This window comes from Tamandua tetradactyla, chromosome 10, assembly GCF_023851605.1.
Source record: "Tamandua tetradactyla isolate mTamTet1 chromosome 10, mTamTet1.pri, whole genome shotgun sequence".
Classification (NCBI taxonomy): Eukaryota; Metazoa; Chordata; class Mammalia; order Pilosa; family Myrmecophagidae; genus Tamandua; species Tamandua tetradactyla.
In genome coordinates this window covers 26,791,403-26,808,022 of record NC_135336.1, presented here as the reverse complement: position 1 = coordinate 26,808,022, position 16,620 = coordinate 26,791,403, and the positions used below count along the sequence as shown (strand labels likewise).

General features: G+C 39.1%; 1 protein-coding gene across 1 annotated transcript in view; it reads right to left on the bottom strand.

The window, feature by feature from the left end:
* The window catches only part of B4GALT4 (beta-1,4-galactosyltransferase 4), a 66,884-nt gene extending 61,336 nt beyond the window's left edge, over positions 1-5,548 (bottom strand). Inside the window, exon 1 of the mRNA XM_077118251.1 lies at positions 4,061-5,548. The gene's annotated coding sequence lies outside the window, so the exon portion shown is untranslated. The remainder of the gene's footprint in view (positions 1-4,060) is intronic.
* Between the last annotated feature and the right edge of the window lie 11,072 nt (positions 5,549-16,620).

The window sequence follows — 16,620 nt, the reverse complement described above, 5'->3', positions numbered from 1 at the left end:
GAGAATGATAGAGGGAGGAGGGCTGGGGGCATAAATGAAATCAGAAAGAAAGATAGATGTTAAAGATTGAGATGGTATAACCTAGGAATGCCTAGAGTGTACAATAATAGAGACTAAATGTACAAATTTTAAAAATGTTTTTACATGAGGAAGAACAAAGGAATGTCATTACTGCAGGGCGCTGAAAATAGATGGTAATTAATATTTTAAAATATCACCTTAACGTGTGAGACTAAAGCAAAAAATGTTTATTTGGTACAAAATTTATATTTTGACTGGTGCATTTCCTAATATAACTTATGTAGATAGTTTGACTGAACACCATAAGTACTTGGAATCATGGGTAGGACATGAGATTTTTGTTGGTTTGCCCAGAGTGATGCCCCGATGAATCCCAGAGTGATTCGATCAGTGAGTGGAAAAGTAATTGCAAAGCCCCCTTGGGGGAATGGTGAGAACGGGGAGAAATTCAACTTCCCCAAGTTGAATTCTTGATATTCTCACAAACGGTGTGGACAACGAAAGCTATAGGCTGAGCCCCCAGTCCTGAGGTTTGTTTATATGAAACTTAACCCCACAAAGGATAAGTCAACTCTACTTAAAATTTAGGCCTAAGAGTCACCCCCAAGAGAGCCTCTTTTGTTGCTCAGATGTGGACTCTCTCTCCAGCCAACATGATGAGCAGTCTCACCACCCTCCCCTTCTCTGCGTGGGACATGACTCCCAGGGGTGTGGACCTTCCTGGCAACGTGGGACAGAAATCCTAGAATGAGCTAAGACTCAGCATCAAGGGATTGAGAAAAACCCTATAGTGAGCTGAAACTGAGCATCAAGGAATTGAGAAAAACTTCTCGACCAAAGGGGGAAGAGTGAAATGAGACAAGGTGTCAATGGCTGAGAGATTCCAAACAGAGTCGAGAGGTTATCCTGGAGGTTATTCTTATGCATTCAGTGGATGGGAGAGGCTGGAGGGAACTGCCTGAAAATGGAGCTGTGTTCCGGTAGCCATGTTTCTTGAAGATGACTGAATAATGATATAGCTTTCACAATGTGACTGTGTGATTGTGAAAACCTTGTGTCTGATGCTCCTTTTATCTACCTTGTCAACAGACGAGTAGAATATATAGAATAAAAATAAATAATAGGGGGAACAAATGTTAAAATAAATTTAGTTTGAAATGCTAGTGATCAATGAAAGTGAGGGGTAAGGGGTATGGTAGGTATCTTTTTTTTTTTCTGTTTTCATTTTATTTCTTTTTCTATTGTCTTTTTATTTCTTTTTCTGAATGGATACAAATGTTCTAAGAAATGATGAATATGCAACTAAGTGATGACATTGTGAATTACTGATTATCTATGTTAATTTTTATTTCATTTTTTAATTTTTTTAATAAATAAATATGTAAAAAATGAATGAGGTAGAAAAACAGGACAAATACTGTATGGGCTCACTGATATGAACTGACAGTGAATAAACTTGGAGAATTTCAGTTGGTACACAGAGACCATCAGGAGGCAGAAGTAGGGTAAGACATTGGATAACTAGCTGAATGGATACAGAATGTGCAACAGGACTGATTGTAAAAATTCAGAAATGGATAGCACAATACTACCTAACTGTAATACAATTATGTTAGAACACTGAATGAAGCTGAATGTGAGAATGATAGAAGGCTGGGGACACAAATGAAATTAGAAAGACAGATGATAAAGACTGAGATGATATAATCTAGGAATGCCTAGAGTGTATAATAACAGTGACTAAATGTACAAATTTAAAAACATTTTTGCATGAGGAAGAACAAAGGAATGTCAATACTGCAGAGTGTTGAAAATAGATGGTAATTAACATTTTAAAATTTTAACTTATGTGTGAGACCAAAGCAAAAAATGTTTATTTGATACAAAATTTATATTTTGACTAATGCAGTTCCTAATATAACTTATGTGAACAGCTTAATTGAACATCATAAATACATGGAAACTTGAGTAGGGCAGAGTGATTTGAACAGTGAGTACAAAAGTATCTGCAAAGTCCTCTTGGGGGAATGATGAGAAAAGGGGAAAATTCAACTTCCGCAAGTGGAGAACTCTTGATGTTCTCACAAATGGTGGGGACAATCAAAGCTATAAGCTGAGCCCCCATTCTTGGGGTTTGTTCATATGAAACTTAACCCCACAAAGGATAGGTCAAGCCTACTTAAAATTAGGCCTAAAAGTCACCCCCAAGAGAACCTCTTTTATTGCTCAGATGCAGCCTGTCTCTCCAGCCAATGCAACAAGCAAACTCACCGCCCTCCCCCTCTCTACGTGGGACATGACTCCCAGGGGTGTGGACCTTCCTGCCAATGTGGGACAGAAATCCTAGAATGAGCTGGGACTCAGCATCAAGAGATTGAGAAAACCTTCTCGACCAAAAGGGGGAAGAGCGAAATGAGACAATATAAAGTGTCAATGGCTGAGAGATTCCAGAGTCAAGAGGTTATCCTGGAGGTTATTCTTACGCATGAAATAGATATCACCTTGTTAGTCAAGACGTAATGGAGAAGACATGCTACCTCTCTCTTGCTCCTGTGTTTCTTAATGTGCTAGTCCCGCTGTCTACAACATCATTTCTCTCGACCTAATACCCATTGGACAAATCCTTAGTTTTCCTTTCCAGTCCTACTAAAAGTTTCCGCCTGTAAAGAGGCACAGACATACAAAGCTGGTGGGAATATTAATGGATACAACTTTTAAGGAGAACAGTTTTGCTTTTCTATTAAAATTACAAATATGCACATACTTCAATTAGCAATTCCACTTCTAGGAATTTAAGCCACGGATATATTCAGACACTTGTGAAATAATGAATTATAAGAGTATTCATTGCAGAATTACATGTAATAGTAAAATATTGTAAACAACCTAAATTCCAAAAAATTGGGAACTGGTTAGATACATTAATAGAAATCCATATAGTGAATACCATGCAGCTGTCAAATGAACAAGGACTTCTTTTATGTATAGGTCTAGGAAAATCTCCAGTGCATAATGTGCTGGTTTGAAACTGTTACAAATGCCAGAAGAGCCATGTTCTTTTAATCCAGTCTTGCGGGGGTCAGACCTGTTGTTGGGTGGGACCTTTTGACTAGGTTTGTTTCCATACAGATGTGACCCCACCCATTCAAGGTGGATCTTAACCCTTTCCTAGAGACCTTTATGAGAGAGAACTAAGAGAGAAAGAAAGCACCACAAGGGAAGAAAGAAAGATCCATAGGAGCTGAGACAGCCATTCTGAAACCAACCCAGAAGAGAAGGGCCAGCAGACATCACTATGTGCCTTTCCATGTGACAGAGGAACTCCAGATGCCATCGGCCTTTCTCCAGAGTTAAGGCATCTTTCTCTGGATGCCTTAATTTGGACATTTTCATGGCCTTAGAACTGTAAATCTGTAACCTAATAAATCCCCTTTGTAAAAGCCAAAAAAAAAAAAAAAAAGGAAAAGAAAAGATGTAATGGAGAGGCTGGAGGGAACTGCCTGAAAATGTAGAGCTGTGTTCCAGTAGCCATGTTTCTTGAAGATGATTGTATAATGATACAGCTTTCACAATGCATCTGATGCTCCTTTTATCTGCCTTATCAACAGACAAGTAAAACATACGGAACAAAGATGAATAATAGGGTGAACAAATGTTAAAATAAATTTAGTAGATTGAAATGCTAGTGATCAATGAAAGGGAGGGGCAAGAGGTATGGTATGTATGAATTTTTTTTCTGTTGTCTTTTTATTTCATTTTCTGAGTCGATGCAAATGTTCTAAGGAATGATCATGATGATGAATATGCAACTATGTGATGCTATTGTGAATTACTGATTATATATGTAGAACAGAACGATCACATGTCAAGAACGTTTGTGTTTGTTACATTTTTTTAGAAATTAAAAAATTAATAATAAAAAAAAAAAAGCCTGGTTCTATCTCCTTCTGAGCTCACCCCAATACAAGCGCCATTCTGTTCACTAACACCAAAATTTTCTTAAGGGTGTTGGGCCCCATATCTTGTACATGGTACTTACTCTTGGCCATGTCTATGGCCTCCTGATCCTCTACAACTGAATATTCTGAAGTGGTGCTTCTCCTCTGTGTCTCCATGAGAAGCTGCTGCTTGACGTGCCCTTTGTTCCAGGAACCCACAAGGTTCTCAACCACAGAGGGAGTGACCCAAGCACACTGCAGTGGACAAACCTGCCTCTGGGCAGAGAGCTGAAATCAGATGGCCCTGCAACACCCATTTTACAGCAAGAGTTGTTAAGAAGTAAATTTAATTGAGAAACATTTGTAACTGTCTATATATTATATGTTACATGGTATAACAGAATTCACAGGAGTTTCTGGTGGGAGATTTCAATGAAGGTTCCTTGTGTCCCTATGTGTCATTTTCTGCTATACCTGAGAATGCTATAGTGGGTTCCTGTAAGAGCTCACTTTCTGCAGTCATTAGGGGAATATCAACGAGGTTTGAGGAGTTCTCAGGGAATGGGGAAAAAAACAAGGAGTCAGAAATCAGAAGCAACGAAGTTCAAATTCTGGCTACCAGAGGCATAAATGGTTTTGGGCAAGTGACCTAAGTTTCTGGATCTGTTTTTCCATTTACTTAAAAAGCATTTCTCAATGTGTAATTCCAAGAGTGCCTATACTAAATACACAGAAGAGGTTTTTTTAAAACTCTTTTAATGGTTCCTGGGACCCATTCCAGAGAAAATATAATGGGTTGGAACAGCTGGGCCTGGGACTCAGAAAAATGAATCCCAGATGCTTCTTCAGTTTTGAGAAACACTGAAATAAGAGAATGGACCTGTAATACAATAGATCGTCCAAAGATGTTAATTTTCCTTCTAGTGAAAAGCAGTAAGGAGTTATGTGAAAATGAGGTTTTTAAAATGCATTTGACTAGTTTTTTACTGTGTTTTACTATCAAACTGCATATGTGTGCTGCCTGGGCATCCATCTTACTTTGGCTAAGCCATCTGCCTCAACACTGACCTTTAGCCTAAGAAATAAGCAGTTTCCAGCCCCGGGGCACACACTCCCCAGAGCCCAAACCCACTAGCACAGCCCTAGTAAGTCTCACCCAAAACCTAAAGCTGGTCCCAAATGATAAACTAACTATCCTACTGCTCTCGGACCACCCAGTTCCTTTCCCTTTTTGGCATGTTTGCTTTAATCCTTGTATCCCACAGGACATCTAGTAACCTCCACGATGAACTACAAATAAATGCACAAGCCCATGGGGTCCCTTTAGCTCTGCTTGTGTGCTCCCCACCTGCTAGCTGAGCCACCCTAGCTGGTCACACTTCCTGTGACCCCCTCATGACACCCCTTCTTCTCTCCCTGAGACCTGAGTAACAAACTAACTTTTCTCGTGCATTATGGCCTCAATGTCCCACTGTGCAATAACTGACCTTCACCCAGATCCAAATTTAAAATTCAACCTAATCAATCTACAAGACTCCATCATTTAGAAATGACCAGCGAAGTAAACCACAGTATTCAACTCAACATTAAAATGTTAACAGAAGGAACTGATTTAATTAATTACAGCATATGTGTAATTTCATTAAAAATGGCACATTTTAATTTATGGGAATGTGTTCAGGATAGCTAAGTTAAAAAGCTATCCAGAATATAAAAATGTATGTAGGATACAATCTTATGCACTATATGTGGGTGTGCATGTCGTTTATATGGAAAATAACAGAAGGAATCGCTAATGGTGTCTCCTGATTATGTGATGAGGGAATTTTTTATCTCTTCTACCCCTTCAAATTTTTCTAAAAGGGAGCTTTTATTGATAATATAATTTTTAAATATATTGAGACTTAGGAAGACAGGGATTATAACTTTTAGTTACATAGGATTGGTGGCAATTTATCCATAGAACTTTTGAGAAAACCTGTTATAAATAGGCCCCGACAACCCCAATCTCAAAGAATCTCAGAGGCTATCAATATTTTTCAGTGCCAGAGAACCCCGTGATTTCAGTTCGAAATTCCAATTCCTAGGCTCCATTCCCCAAAATTTTTATTTTAAAGGCCAGGGAATCCATATTTTTTAACAGGAGCCCAGATACGCAACCAAAGAGAACTACTGTTGATTGATGGTTTAATAAAAGAAAAAAACATGACTGACTGGCTTTCCATGTTCTACTCTAAATAAAAAAAATCTTCTAAGAGATGGTTAGTTCTCAAATCATTCGCGTGCATCTCGGAAAAAAGCACATTATACATCAAGTTGCATATAAAATATGATCAGTAGAGATGATTTTACCCCTCTTCCCAAGATTATGTTCTCAAACAGTTCTGTAACAGTTCAGTACTTCTCTTTAATGAATGTTTTTAGTCTGATCAAAGCGATGGACAGTCTTTCTCTAAAGTGCACACAGACACGCACACAAAAACAGCAATTTCATGTGGTTTATAGTCTTCATAAAGGCCAACCATGTTCTAGAAAATAAAATTCCAAAAAGATAAACTAAGGTCCAATCTCTCTCCCAGGTGAGAAACATTTCAGTACTATCCCACCCCAGGTGCTCAGAGTAATTTTCCACGTTCTCTTTTACACCCAACTTCTCAACTTTATTATACCAGGAATCGTAGGATCCCTAGGTAGGATTCCCTGACTTGCCTGCATCCTGAATACCTTCGTTTCCCTTCTTAAAAAAAGAAAGAAAGAAAAATCCTACTTACCTCAAACCTTAAATTACGATCTTTTTTATAAACAGAGAGCTGGAGAGATCTACCTGTGCCCTCGCCACCTCCCGGTCCTCCTGCCTCACTCACCTTGAACGCTGACGGCCCTGCAACTCCCTGTGGATAACTGCTTTCCCGCGGCCACCAACCCACAGGCTTTTTCTCAGCCCATTCCCCCGGGGCTTTTCTAATTCTTTCAAACTAAGAGTTAAGGGCCCTAACTGAATGGGAAACCGAACCTTAACAGGCAGCGATCAGCCAGACACTAGGTCACTGGAGAGCCTGAGCAAGGCCAGGTGTCCCTGTAGTGCTTTTAAAATCCAAGTGAGGTCACCCTTTTGGTGAAAGCTCAGAACTCGCAGGCCCCTCCTCGCAGGCCCAGTCTACACCCAGCCGTTTCCTAGTTGAAACCCAAGGGAAAGTGGGCTTCGAGGAGGAAGGGATTTTCTTCAAGACTGATGCGCCCGGCGGGGAGGGAGCTGCTGGAGCGGCCCCAGCATATTTGCGCCGGGCTCTGGGGGTGGCCCTGGGTTTCGCCCCACCGGACAGCGTTTCAGCCGCGGTGGAGCCCCCGCACCTGAGCCGGTGCCTCCCGCCAGGCTCGCCCTCCCGCCAGGCTCGGCCTCCCCAGGCCCCCTGCCCGGCCCCTCCGCGCCAGCCGAGGCAGGACGGCCCCACCGAGGCTGAGCCGCGCCGGCCCTGCCGGCCCGGAGACAGAGCCCGGCCTGCGCCCGGGATCGCCCAAAAGGCGCCCGCAACCGCCCTCCGCACGCAACCGTGAGCCGCGGGCGCCCGCAGAGCCAAGGCCGGGCGTACTCACCCAGACGCTGCGGCCACATGCCCGGCCCAGAGAAACGCGAGGCGGGGCAAAGCGGCCGCAAGGACCGCCCCCGCCGCCCCGAGGCGCCTCCTGAGCGCGGGCTCCGCCTCCCCGCGCGGGGAGATTCGCTTTAGCCTCTGCTTGGAGGGCGGCTCTGGTGGTTTTGCCGCCCCCGGCGAGTAACAAGCCTGGCGCACCCGGACGGACCGTACCTGGGTTCTGGATGCAAGGATCCCTGGAGGAGGGGGAAGGAGGGTTGGACATCTTGGCTTTTGGGTAACCTTAAAGCCTCGTGTCAATTCTGCACTAGGTACTAGACACTTCCCGAAGTCCATCCCCGTAGGTGCTCACGAAGTAAATAGGAACCTTCCTGTTTTATGGAGTGAGGCTTTGGAGGTTAATGAACCGGCTTTACATCACCCAGACTCATCTGCACGATGTGCCACATTACCTGGATTTTCCCATTTCCCAAGGCTATCAAGAATTTTAAATAAATAAATTGAAAAAAATCTTAATTTCTTCAAAGATTATTTTCAGAAAAAACAGTTGTTTTTTTTCAGGAAGCCAAGACAGGATTGTATTTAACTAAAGATCCTCGTGAAAAACCATAAGTTCTTCACATGGTTGTATATTCATCATCATGATCATTTCATAGAACATTTTAGAACATTTGCATCAATTCAGAAAAAGAAATAAAAGACAACAGAAAAATATTCATGCATACTATACGCCTTACCCCTCCCTTTCATTGAACACTAGCATTTCAATCTACTGAATTTATTTTAACATTTGTTCCCCCTATTATTTATTTATTTTTGATCCATATGTTTTACTTGTCTGTTGATAAGGTAGATAAAAGGAGCATCAGACACAAGGTTTTCACAATCACACAGTCACATGGCGAAAGCTACATCATTATATAGTCATCTTCAAGAAACATGGCTACCAGAGCACAGCTCTACATTTGCAGGCAAATATTGTGAATTACTGATTATATATGTAGAATGGAATGATCATATGGTAAGAATGTGTTTGTATGTTGGTACATTTAATAAATAAAATACATTAAAAAAGGAAAAAGAAAAGAAAAATCATGAGTTCTGCTTATGCAAGCAGCATGGCAGGCTAGATTCTCCAAGACACCCTCCCACCCTGCTCGCGGTGAAACAGAGGGACTTCTCCAAGAACCGCTCCATCCACCCTCACCACACAAAACCCAAACCCCACAGGAAGAAACATTGCCAAGGTTGTTGAATTCTGAGTAGGAGATCTGGGGCCCTGCTGATGACACACGGGAGGTCCGTGGTGGCACCGTGATCCGGGGCTGACGAAGAGCCCAACCTGAGCCTCCCTCACCAAGCCAGGACCACTAATGATGCAATGACAATCACTTCTGGAAAACAATCCTCAGTTTAGTAGCAAAGGATTCAAACAGTTCACAAAAAAGTTGATTTTTTTTGATCACCAGGCATAGAAGGCCATGCATGAGTGACAGTGAGCAGAACTAATACCTAATCGATTAAACCTCCAAGAGCAAATACCAAATATTAAAAAAAAACAGAAAATGAGGGAACTGCCTGAAAATGTAGAGTTGTGTTCCAGTAGCCATGTTTCTTGATGATGATTGTTTAATGATACAACTTTCACAATGTGACTGTGTGATTGTGAAAACCTTGTGCCTGATGCTCCTTTTATCTACCCTACCAACAGATGAGTAAAACATATGGAATAAGAATAAATAAACGATAAGGGAAACACATGTTAAAATAAATTTAGTAGATTGAAATGCCAGTTATCAATGAAAGGAAGGGGTGGGGGTATGGTATGTATTAAATTTTTTTCTGTTTTCTTTTTATTTATTTTTCAGTAGATGAGTAGAACATACGGAATAAAAACAAATAATGGGGGGAACAAATGTTAAAATAAATTTAGATTGAAATGCTAGCGATCAATGAAAGGGAGGGGTAAGGGGTATGGTATGCATGAATTTTTTTCTGTTGTCTTTTTATTTCTTTTTCTGAATTAATGCAAATGTTCTAATAAATGATCATGATGATGAATATACAGCTATGTGATGATATTGTGAATTACTCATTATATATGTAGAATGGAATGATCATAAGTTAAGAATATTTGCACTTGTTATATTTTTTAAAAATTAGAAAATTTAAAAAAAACAGAAAAGCTGTATATGAATTTTTTAAGGAAGAAAAAAGACTACTTACCTATTTATCAATTACAAAGGGGAAAAGTTACCGTTACTTTGAAGAAATCTGGTATATACCCCATTAACCAAGTACTCAAAATAAATTTCACGGGTTAATATAGACATCACACAAGAGATGATGCTCTAAAGACATAACATTGCCTATGTCATATTCTTGCCAGAAGTGCATAGTAAGAATTTAATCATGAGTAATGGTCAGACAAGCCCAAATTAAGGAACATTTTACAAAGCAACAGATCTGTACCCTTTGAAATGCCAATGTTATGAAAGAGGGAAAGAAGAGGAACTGTTTCAAATTGAAGAACAAGATTTGACATCTAAATTCAGTGCATGTTTGTGGATTAGGGGAAGGAAAGGTACTATAAAATATATTATTGAGACAACTGGAAAAATTCCAAAAATCTAATTATTGAGACTTGGAGAAATTTGAATACGTACAATGTGGTAAATTAAAAATTGCCTCACTTTTTTTTTTTACATTCCTCTCATTAAGAAGCAGAGATATATTTCCTCTCCCCTTAAATCTGCGCTGGCCCATGACGCTTTGACAAGAGAATGTATACAGCGTAAATAAAGCTATGCCAATCCCAGTACAGTTTCCACTTCCTATCTCTAGAATCATTCATTCTTAGAAAGCTAAGCCACCGTTAAAAGAAGTCCAATGATCCTGAGGCTGCCATGTAATGACAAAGTCAAAGCTGAAGAGGTGGAGAGTCCATGTGGGAAAAAGAGAGAGGCCCAGGCACCTTTCAACTGTTTTCAGCCCCCAGTCATTTAGTCACCCCAGCTGAGGCTCCAGACATCATGGAAGACAGATGAGTCTTCACCACTATTCCATATTTGAATTCTTGACCCACAGAATCATGAAATATGATCATAATAAATTGTTGCTTCAAGCCTCTAGGTTTTGAGGTAGCTTGATACATAGCAATAGATAATCAAAACAAATCATATATTTCATAGTAATAGACTATCAATGCTAAATTTCCTGAATTTGATAATCATGTTGTAGTTACATAGGAAAATGACCATTTTCTTAAGTATTTAATGATGAAGTATATTGATGTCTACAATTTACTCTCAAATAGTTCAGCTAAGATAGATAGATATGTAAAGAGAGAGAAATATGGCAAAATATTAACAATTGGTGAATCTAGAACAGGTGTTTGTTGAGTAATTTTTGCAACTTCTCCAAGACTTGAAATTTTTCAAAATAAAAAAGGGAGAAAGGATTAAATCACAAAGATGAAAAAACAATGGTGAGGCTTCCCCTTTGGGCCAAGGTGAAATAACAGAAACCAGATTTACCATCTGTGTTAGTTTGCCAAAGCTAATACCACACACTGATTATCTTAAACAACAGTAATTTACTGTCTCACAATTTTGTAGGTGATAAGTCCAGATGAAGGTTTCAACAGGGCTTGCTCTCTCCCAGAGTCTGAAGCATTCTGGTAGTCACTTACCACTACTCCTTGGTGTTCTTTGGCTTGCATCTCAGCCTCCATCACACAGAGATCTGTCATATTCTCTCTCTCTTCCTAACTGACTGTGACCACATTTCCTCAGTTTACATGGCTCAGCCATATTGGATTAGGTCCCAACCCTGATTCAGTTTGGTCTCATCCAAATAGATTATTCAAAGGTCCTATTTACAAGTGAGTTCCAATCCACAGGACCAGTGGTAGATTTGAATATGTCTTTGGCGGGAAGGGGGGAGGCATGATTCAGTCTATCATACCATCCCACTGGAAACATCTGGGGAAAAAATAGACAAAATATATGAAATAACAGTTTTCAGGACACTGAACATCAAGCAATGGACAATGATCTCTTAGAAAAGAAAATACACAAGGTGAAGCCCACAACTGCTCCGACATATTACCTTAAGAAAATTTCCAGACCATGGGATATGGGGGAAAAACTGAGGAAGAGCCTGACAGACTCTCTGAACTGAGGAGACAAACACTATTGTCCAGGGAGAACAAGACAACTACAGTGCACAGGAGAGAACAACAGAAGGAAGAGAGATGCAGAGAAAGAAAAAAGATGCACAGAAGATTTGCAGAAGGTCCCCCTCCAGTATCCAGCAGAATATTTACTGATCAGTGGATGCATGTGCAGAAACTGCCCTGGGCCAGGGAGAGGACCACCTGTAAGGATTAGAGGAAATAGTGCCTGTCACTCACACCCGGTTGAGAATAGTACCTACTTCCACTAGTTAGCCTGGAAAAATCCATGGTCCACAAAGCAAAGATAGTGTAGTATCTCCCAAAACAAAGCTCAAGAAAATATATAGGTACACAAAAATATATTGCACCCAACATTGTAAAACCTTCTGGCATCCAAAGACTATCAGGCATGCAAAAAAGCAAGGAAACATAAGCCACATTGAGAATCATCAGGCCAAAGCAACCCAGAACTGACACAGATGTTAGAATTAACATATAAGACATCAAAACAGTTATTATAATTGTATATATTCAAAAAGTTAGAGCTGTGGAATAATAAGCAAAGACTCAAATTGTAATTGAGAAAAGAAAAAGCTCAAATGTGGCCTCTCTCTCTAAGCCAACTCAGCAAGTGAACTCATTGCCCTCCTCCCTACATGAGACATGACTCCCAAGGGTGTAAATCTCCCTGGAAACTTGGAACAGAAATCCCAGGATGAGCCAGGAGCTGGCATCATAGGATTGAGACAGACTTTTTGACCAAAAAGAGTAAGAGAGAAATGAGACATAATAAATTTCCAGTGGCTGAGAAATTTCAAACAGAAGTGAGGTTATTCTTACGCATTATATAGATACCCCTTTTCAGTTTATGGTATATTGGAAGGGCTAGAGAAAAGTACCTGAACCTGTTGAGCTGTGCTCTGGTAGCCTTGATTCTTGAAGACGATTGTATAATGATACAGCTTTAACAATATGACCATATGATTGTGAAAACCTGTGTCTGATGCTCCTTTCTTCCAGGGTATAACAGATGAGTTAAAAAAAAAAAAAAAAAAAAAAACGATAGCAATAAATAAATAATGGGGGAAGGATAAGAGGTAAAAAAAATTGGGTAGATTGAAATATTAGTGGTCAATGAGAGGGAGGAGTAAGGGGTATGGTATTTATGAGCTTTTTCTTTTTTTCCCCTTTTCTGTAGTGATGCAAATATTCTTAAAATGGTAAAAGTGATGAATACACAGCTATGTGATGATATTGTGAGGGGCTGATTGTATATTATGGATGGACTGTGTGTGTGTAAAAATTTCTTAATAAAAATATTTTTTAAAATTATAATTGAAGAGATGAAAAGTAAAAAGCATGACAACAATACCGTATGTACCAAAATGGAAGAAATAGAAATAAGGTTCTTAAACTATATGAGAAGTGGTATAACATCACTTGAGACAGTATAGCAAAGTATGTACACTTTTAAACCTTAGGGAATCTCTAAAATAAAATAATTACAGCTAATAAGGCAAGAGAAGAGATAAAATGGAATAAAAAATATTCAGTTAATTCAAAAAATGGCAGGAAAACAGGAAAAGGTGGGAAAAGAACAGATGAGGCAAATAGAAAACAAATAGCAATTTGGTATACTGAAATCTTACCATATTAATAAGCACATTAAATGTAAATGGCATAAAAAGACAGAGATTGTCAGATTGGATTAAAAAAAAATCTAACTACGTACTGCCTATAAGAGTTGCATTTTAAATATAAAGATAATATAACAAATAGATTAAAAGTAAAAGGGTGGAAATAGATATACTATGCTAACATTAGTCAAAAGAAAACAGGACTCCTTTAAAACAAGACAAAATAGATTTCACAGCAAAGAGTATCACCAGGTTAAAGAACATCATATCATGATGATTAAGGGGACATTTCATCAAGAAAACACGCAATCTTAAACATTTAGGCACCAATAACAGAGCATCAAATACATGAAGTAAAAACCAATGAACTTCCATCAGCAGACAAGCGGCTAAACAAACATGTGGTATATACATACGATGGAATATTATGCAGTTGTAACACAGAATAAAGTTATGAAGTATGTAACAACATGGATGGACCTTGAGGGCATTATGCTGAGTGAGATTAGCCAAAAACAAAAGGACAAATACTGTATGGTCTCACTGATATGAACTGACATTAGTGAATAAACCTGGGATATTTCATTGGTAACAGAGACCATCAGGAGATAGAAATAGGGTAAGATATTGGGTAATTGGAGCTGAAGGGATAAAGATTGTGCAACAGGACTGAATATAAAATGCAGAAATGAACAGCACAGTACTACCTAACTGTAATACAATTATGTTAAACACTGAATGAAGCTACATGTGAGAATGATAGAGAGAGGAGGGCTGAGGGTATAAATGAAATCAGAAAGAAAGATAGATGATTAAGATTGAGATGTATAATCTAGGAATGCCTAGAGTGTATAATGATAGTGACTAAATGTACAAATTTTAAAAATGTTTTTGAATGAGAAAGAACAAAGAAATGTCATTACTGCAGGGTGCTGAAAATAGATGGTAATTAATATTTAAAAATTTCACTTTATGTGTGAGACTAAAGCATAAAATGTTTGTTTGGTACAAAATTTATATTTTGACTAGTGCATTTCCTAATATAACTTATGTAGATAGCTTGATTGAACTATCAATTCCAAGCTTGATTGAACTATCAATCAAGCTTGGAATCTCGGGTAGGACATGAGATTTTGTTGGTTTGCCCAGAGTGATGTCCCGATAAATCCCAGAGTGATTCGATCAGGAGTGAAAAAGTATTTGCAAAGTTCCCTTCAGGGAATAGTGAGAATGGGGAGAAACTCAACTTTCCAAAGTTGAATTTTTGATATTCTCACAAGCAGTGTGGACAACCAAAGCTATAGGCTGAGCCCCCAGTCTTGGGGTTTGTTCATATGAAACTTAACCCCACAAAGGATAGGTCAAGCCCACTTAAAATTTAGGCCTAAGAGTCACCCCCAAGACAGCCTTTTTTTTTTTTTCTTTACATGGGCAGGCACCAGGAATCCAACCCGGGTCCTCTGGCGTGGCAGGTAAGCATTCTTGCCTGCTGAGCCACCGTGACCCCAAGAGAGCCTCTTTTGTTGCTCAACTGTGGCCTCTCTCTCCAGCCAACACAAGCAAACTCTCCACCCTCCCCCTGTCTACATGGGACATAACTCCCAGAAGTGTGGACCTTCCTGGCAACATGGGACAGAAATCCTAGAATGAGCTGAGACTCAGCATCAAGGGATTGAGAAAAACCCTAGAATGAGCTGAGAATTAACATCAAGGGATTTAGAGAACCTTCTCGACCAAAGGGGGAAGAGTGAAATGAGATTAAGTGTCAATGGCTGAGAGATTCCAAACAGAGTCGAGAGGTTATCCTGGAGGTTATTTTTATGCATTAAGTGGATATCACCTTGTTATTAAAGATGTAATGGAGAGGTTGGAGGGAACTGCCTGAAAATGTAGAACTGTGTTCCAGTAGCCATGTTTCTTGATGATGATTGAATAATGGAATAATGATATAGTTTTCACAATGTGACTGTGTGATTGTGAAAACCTTGTGTCTGATGCTCCTTTTATCTACCTTGTCAACAGACAAGTAGAACATATGGAATAAAAATAAATAATAGGGGGAACAAATGTTAAAATAAATTTAGTTTGAAATGCTAGTGATCAGTGAAAGCGAGGGGTAAGGGGTATGGTATGTATAATCATTTTTTTCTGTTTTCATTTTATTTCTTTTTCTGTTCTCTTTTTATTTCTTTTTCTGAATTGATGAATATCCAACTATGTGATGATATTGTGAATTACTGATTTTATATGTAGAATGGAATGATCATATGTTAATGTTTTTGTTTGTTGTTAAATTTTTTAATTAATAAATAAATAAATTTTAAAAAATGAACTGTATATATATGTTAGTACCATAAAAATTTAAAATAAAAATGATCAAATTGTACACTTAGACAAATCCACAGTCACAGCTGAGATTTCTGTACTACCTTCTCAATACTGCTAGAACAATTAGCAAGAAATTAGTAAGGGATATAGAAAATTTGAACAGTACTATTAACTAACTTGACCTGATTGATATTTATAGAGCCCTCCACACACACAAAAAAGCAGAATACGTATTTTCTTCTGGTGCCCAGAAACATTTATCAAGTGTGACAGTTTGAAAGGATTTACGTACCCTAGAAAAGCCATGCTTTAATCCTCATCCAATCTTGTGGGAGCAACCATTTTTCTAAACCCTATTCAGCACTAGTCTGTTGGGAACTTGGTTAGATTATCTCCTAGGAGATTTGACTCTCCCAATTGTGGTATTAACTCTTGAATAGACAAAGATGTGACTCCACACATTTCACATGGGTCTTGATTGGTTTTACTGGAATCTTTTAAAAGAGGAAGCATTTTGGTAAAACCTTGAGATTCTGAGAGAGCAGAGAATGACGACAAAGCCAAGAGATGTGAGATCCATGAAGCAGAGTGCCCATGCAGCCAGAGACCTTTGAAGATGAAGAAGGAAAATGCCTCCGGGGGAGCGTCATGAAAGAGAAAGCCAGCAGACTTCACCTTGTGCCCTTCCAGCCAAGAGAGAAACCCTGAACGTCATTGGCCTACCTGATTCAATGTGGTGCCTTGACTGGACATTTTTTATAGCCTTGCTTTAATTGGGACATTTTCTCAGCCTTAGAACTGTAAAATAGCAATTTACTAAATTCCCGTTTTTAAAAGCCATTCCATTTCTAGTATATTGCATTCCAGCATCTAGCAAACTAGAACACCAAGATATATGAATCTTGTTCATAAAACAAGATGCAATA